The sequence below is a fragment of the Gossypium hirsutum genome, chromosome A02, assembly GCF_007990345.1.
Source record: "Gossypium hirsutum isolate 1008001.06 chromosome A02, Gossypium_hirsutum_v2.1, whole genome shotgun sequence".
Taxonomy (NCBI): Eukaryota; Viridiplantae; Streptophyta; class Magnoliopsida; order Malvales; family Malvaceae; genus Gossypium; species Gossypium hirsutum.
This window is the reverse complement of record NC_053425.1, coordinates 36,815,719-36,822,707: the sequence shown is the minus strand read 5'-3', so window position 1 is coordinate 36,822,707 and position 6,989 is coordinate 36,815,719.

Here is a 6,989-nt window from a genome sequence, read left to right as displayed (position 1 = left end):
AATGCATGTGTTGAATTGATGGAAAGGGAGAGGACGCTTTACTAGTGTATATATGTGTATGGGCCAAGTTTTGAACTTGAAACAAAATGGTGTTTAGTCAATACAAGTGACCATACTTGTAGAATGTATTAAGTGTTGCAATCGGCCCCAACATAGACATGTATGTTCGGCCACTTGAATAAGTACATAAGTTATGTGTATATTCGGCCATAATTTAGCAAAATGAGACTTTAATGAGTTAAATTTGTTTGAATTAGCTCAAGAGCTTAGAGGACCACAGTTGGATAAGGGAAAGGAAAAAGTGATCGAATAGCTGTCGAAATCGCTCGACCACATCCGAGGTAAGTTCTTGAGTAATAGAGCTTAAATTATGATTTGATTAGATCATGTTTTAAGCAAATCAAAATCGTGCTCTTTGTGTGTGGCTATTGAGCCGAAATGGCAAGAGTGATAAGTGTCTTGTGTTTGAGTTTTGCTAATGAAAATGAAATAATAATGTGTCATGATTTATTGTTAAATGTGCATGGTTATTCGAACGATGTCCGGGCTAAGTCCCGAAGGCTTTGTGCTAAGTGACCATATCCAGAATAAGATCCGAAGGCATTTGTGCGAGATACTAATTCCGGGCTAAGCCCGAAGGCATTTCTGCGAGTTACTAAATCCGGGTTAAGTCCCGAAGGCATTTGTGCGAGTTACTATAACCGGGCTATGTCCCGAAGGCATTTGATCGAGTAGCTATATCCGGTTAAATTCCGAAGGTACGTGATTTGGGAATGAATGATCTTGCTGTAAAAATTTCAGTTAATACGCTTGTAACATCCCAACATTGAGGTATGTTTCGTATGTGCTTTGAATTAGTTGAGCCCTTACAAATAAGTATTCGCTCAGTCGATAAATGAGCTACCGGCCTTTGGCTAAGTTGATCTTTGTGTATGAATAAAAGGGTTGGTAATGTGAAGTAAGTATGATATTGAAAATTTGTGCATATGAAATTATCCGTTTAGCTACATGAATGCTATACTTTGGTTGTGTCTAAATTCTTTGCTCAAAACTTACTAAGCATTTAATGCTTACTCCGTTTCTTTGATTCTCTGTTTTATAGATTTTGGTTCTTCAGCTATCGGACTCGGGATTTTGAAGTCGAAGTCTCCCACACTATCAAAGCCCCCTTTTGGTACAATTTTGGTTGAACTTCGAAATGGCATGTATAAGACTACCCTTTTTGTTGTGGGTCATGGACCCTTTGGATTTGTATAATTTTGGATAGCCATGCGAAAATGGCTTATATATGTTTGAGCACTATGTTATACTCATTTGGTATGGATATGCTTAACAAGGATTGGCCATGGGAATGGTTAATCACTATCATAATTTGTGCTATTTATGCTAAAAGGGCTAGTTGAATCATGGAAACTATGAAATAGGTAAAGTCTACCTTAAAAGCAGATGCTGACAGCAGCAGTGATGTAGATTTGGAAAATCACTAAAAATAGTAGGAATAGAATTAAATAGTGAATAAATTATTCAAACGAACCTTGATGAATCTATTTTCATAGGAAAGTAACGAAATGTTCATATGAACAGTATATTATGAGATGCTAAAGTTTTCGTGAGACAGGGCCAGAACGGTTTCTGGATTCCCTGTTCCGACTTTGAAAATTCATTATAAATTAACCAGAGATAATTAGAAGTCATGCCATATATGAATAGATTCCTTTTTGAGTCTAGTTTCTATAGAAACAAACTAAATCAGTATTGAAGCCCTGTACAGGGAGATATCCAAGTCGTAATGCGCAAAGGTCAGTGTAGTCAATCCCTGTAACATGGGAGACTTTGACTAATAAACTGTACTAATTGGCCCAACCAAAAATTCTAGAAAAAAATTTGTAGATGCATATATGAGTCTAGTTTCAGGAAAAAATCACGAAGCTGATTTTCGAGTTGTGAAACTCAAGATATGATTTTTAAGGTGACAGTGACGCAGTTAGCCAGCTTGCCTAGAAAATTTAAAATGGATTGTGCAAAGAAGTGATTTAAGTCTGCAAACCCCTCGTGTCCGACTCCGGCGACGGACTCGGGTACGGGGTGTTACAGTCTAGTTTCATTTCATTTTCATTTATGTGGCATTATGTTTTAGAGGCCTAATTGTGATGTTCGATTTCATTTTCATTTATGTTGCATTTTGTTTTGGAGGCCTAGTATTAAGGTCCAATTTCATTTCATTTTCATTTATATTGCATTCTATTTAAGTAGCTTGGTTATGAGGTTCGATTTCATTTTTATTTATGTTACACTTTGTTTTAGAAAGCTAATTATAAGGTCCAATTTCATTATTCATTTATGTCACATTTTGTTGTGAAGGTGTAGTTGTGAGGTCCAATTTCATTTCAGTTTTGATTTGAACTACATTATGTTGTGAAGGCACAATTGTGAGGTTTGTAACACCCCTTGTAACATCTCAAAACAGGGCCTAGAAGTTTGAGCCTGACAAATTGTTATCGCCAATAGGTCTGGTGAACTGGTGTTTGCCAGTGGGTTCAGCAAACTATAATTGCTAGCGGGTTTGGCGAAGCAAGGATCGCCAGCAGGTTTGGCAAAACAGGGATCGCTAGAGGACCTAGCAAGCTGTTACCTTTGTTTTGGGCCAAAAGTCAAAAGTAGAAGTAGTCAAAGGGTAATTATACTAAAATTAGGAAGTCAACTTACTTTTTTCTTCACAACAGTATCCATGCATATAACTATTTCCTACTTCTACTGCGACTAGGGTATCCTAAGAGCCCCAAAACACTAAGTGCCTGTAAATTAAGCCCTTTCCATTAGAAATTTCATATTTTGTTAAACAACAAAGCTCTCTCAAATTCTTCGTTGATTGTTCTTTTATCAAGTTCTAAGAACCCAGAACTTGGCTCCTAGGATCTAAGGTAAGACTTTGTTCCTATATTGTGTTTAGAAGAATTCGCAACAAAGGGGATCAAGTTCGCCAAAAGACCAACATGTGCGAACTTAATATCACTTGTCTTTATGTATAAGTTTCTATATGATTTGTCTGTTAGTGACTTGTGTATATTTGTTAAATTGTGAACTTGACAGAATCGTCTACAAGCAAAGACAAGGGAAAATAAAAACTTGTCTAAAGGTTTTCACTAAATTGGTGAGTGTTCAAGAATTACCACTCGTGTGTGTGAACCATAAGGCTAACTGGAAGCTTAGGTTTTTAACCTAAGTTTCGAAAGTAAATCTTTTCTAAACTCTATTTGTGATTGTATATATGGTTTTATGAACAGTGATATGTGAGCTTTATATTTAAGTACATATTTTGACAAATATTTTTTTCTAAAATCGTTGGATATATGGCATGCCATAGGATTGTGATTACTTACCTTTATGTTTTTTGATTCATGCAATAGGCCCTAAGATAGGTTGGGGAGATAAGAGAATGTCGAGCTAAGCTTAATTCACTAGGACATGTTGGCGTGTTGGACATTGTCTAGCTTTATGCTACATTATGGGACATGTTAGACTCATTGAGTCATTTTGAGGCGTTATAAGGATATTTGCTTGTCCAACAAGAAAATAAGTTTATGTTTTTTAAAATAACGTGTTTTACTATTTTTTAAGCTATCTGATAGTAGGTATTTGCAAACCAGACTTCACGTAAATATGGCAAACTATGTTTGCAAACTTCGCCAAAGCTTTTGTTTAACTTATGTTTTATGTATGCTATGTGGTTATTATTTCCTATATATTCACTGAGCTCGCAAGAACTCACTCACTTATTTCCATTCATTCCAGATAGCTAGATTACAAGGTGTGCAACAGTGAAGCGAGCGATCCAAGCAAAGTATACATGCTGTAAAAATAGTACAAGCAAATTCTAGATTAAAGACAATGTGAAAATTCTGTTTGGGCTTAGAGAAACAATTTTGTTGGTTTCGTCGATTGTTTTAAGGTTTAGTTATTTTTATGTTTTTCTATGATTTACTTTATGTATTTATTTGCGAACCAATAATGCTTTATAAATACATCTGAATTTTTAAGTATATAAATTTGGTCCAAGCTTGATTAATGTTTCCCTAATTTTCAAGTTCATAATTGAGTACTAAACTCTAAACATTTTATTCACCATGAGCTATAACATGGAATATTCAAACCTGACAAACTATGCAAAGTTCGAAAAAATTACTATGAAGTAATAGGGTTGTGGATTGTACAAAGTGTGAACCCTAACATTTGGTGAATTGGTATCTGCGAACCCTTAATAACTTTTGGATGTGTGAGGAACTCTGTGAACTGTGTTTGGAGTATCTAATTTCTAGGATGTAGTTCGGGAGACCTACTTTGTTATAAAAAATTTGTAACACTCTCAACCCGATCTGATTCATCAGATTTGGATTTCAAGTGTTACATCTCTATTATAGACTTATACTCAAACTATTCATACAAATCTTCAAAGTTTACAACTTAGTTTAGATAGTTTTTAAATAAAGATTACAAATGAGTATATAAGAGACAACTAAAATTATTGTATGAAGGGTCTCAGTTATCAAGACTTATGAACAAATCTCTTAACACAAGTACATTATTCTATTTATTACAACATACTCAATCACGCTTGCCCAAGTCCTCTCTGTATGCATAACAGCCCACTTCGCCACTCTTTTTGCATAGTCCTGGCATCGTCCCTCCCAGCACAAGCCCTAATCAACTTACCTGTGATATAAAACACTTAGGTAAGTTCATGAGAATTTATTGAGATGAACTTCATTTACCTATATCATCTTAGTACAAGACATCTGGTAATTTCATTATCATCTCATTATTCTTCATTCTTCAACTTGACTTTTGTGAGTACCTATATTCTTCACACCATAGGTGCCATACCTTGATTTGTGACTATTTCTAACCCTTAGCATCTTTAGTACATTACTTACATTCTTTACACGACCTTTTCATGATTCCTTAATTGTTCCCATTTTGGAAACCATACCTACAGAATAATGTTGATCAAGTTGTTCTTTTAGTTTACTTGGTTCATACTATAAATTCACTACATTCCTTATCATATTCCATCTTCTTTGTACATATCTTAAAATTACGCAGGATACTCCACGACATTGCTTACAAAACCATTTCTCTCAGAGTTTGCTATACATACTTATTCCTTCGGAGTTCGCCATATGTATCATTCCTTCAAAGTTTTTCATAGTTATCACTCTTCAAAGTCAGCCATACATATCATTCTTCAAGGTTTATCATACTTACCATTCCTCTCTTTTAGGGTTTACCACAAAAACGTTTCTTTCAAATGATTACTACAATGGCCTTCCTGTAGAATGCACTACGAAGACATTCCTTTCCATAGATCGCCACGAAGGCTTCCATTTCATAAATTGCCACAAGGGCTTCAATTTAATATATTTCCACAAAGGCTTTTATTTTCTTGCGTGTTCACGATAGGGGATTCACCTAAACTCACATTACATGAGGTTTCCCCTTCATCGTCTTGGGTCATGGAGAGTACTCCATTAGGCAATAATCTTCCTTTAGTTCTTTCTATATGATTCCATAATCCACTAGTTATGGTCTTATACTATATAGTCTTTCCATATGATGTTATAGCCCATTAGCTATAGTCTTACACCATATAGTGCCATGAACTTTTCCTTTTAGAGAATCATGTTTAAAGTCCTAACAGACTCCTTTAGACGAATCCATGGAGACAAATACAAACGCACTTAATAGATCTTTTATGTTTTGACACCATACAAAAATTAACATACATTTTATTTCACATCATCTCATAATTAAACTATCATATTCCTCACAAACTATACATGTACAACTCATTTAGCATTCATAGTCTGACCATTATCTATAAAAACATTACAAATACTACCTTACATATGAGAGTCAAGTTAGAGACTCACCTAACATCCACAAATGATAGCTTCGTCTCTAGATCGCAAACATCTTGTAACACCCCGAACCCAAGGCCGTCGCCGGAGTCGAACACGAGGTGTTAACAGACTTCAACCCACTTAAAAAAAATTTTCCAGACAAGCTGCCAGTCTGCGTACTAGTCGCTAAAAAAATCATATCTCGAGTTCTGAAACTCGAAATCCAGTTCCGTAAATTTTCCCTGAAAATAGACTCATATGCCCATCTACAGTTTATTAGTCAAAGTCTCCCATGTTACAGGGATCGACTACACTGACCTTTGTGCATTACGACTTGGATATCTCCCTGCACAGAGTTTCAACACTGATGCCGTTTGTTTCTATAGAAACTAGACTCAGAGAGGAATCTATAAATATATGGTATGACTCCTAATTATCTCTGGTTGATTTATAATGAATTTCCAAAGTCGGAACAGGGAATCCAGAAACCGTTCTGGCCCTGTCTCACGAGAACCTGAATATCTCTTAACATACTGTCCATATGATCTTTTCGTTGCTTCTATATGAAAATAGACTCATCGAGCTTCGAATACATCATTTATTCATCAATTAATTCCACTCCTACTATTTTTTAGTGATTTTTCAATCTCATGTCACTGCTGCTGCCAGCATCTGTTACGAAAGTAACTAGGTCCATTTCATGCCTACTCCTTGATCCAACTCAATCGAACATTCATGCCATTTTCGCATGGCTTAAAGTTTACATACTAAAGTTCAAACACAACATAATAGCCTATACATGCCGAAATATTCTCCTAAGCCGACTAAGAAGAAAGTACCAAAACTTGCTATCCGGTGTGATGACTTCGATGACGGCCCGACCACGCAAAAAGAGATGTGTCCAAGAAACCTAGAATAGGTGACAAGGAAACACCGAGTGAGTTTATAACTCAGTAAGTCATAAGCTATGCACTACCATCCATCAATAACATTATCACAAGAGAAAACAAAATGGAACGAGGCTAATTACTCCATCCATTCCGAACCATACCATAGTTCCTCCGACCTATCGGTTTAATTTCATACCAATTT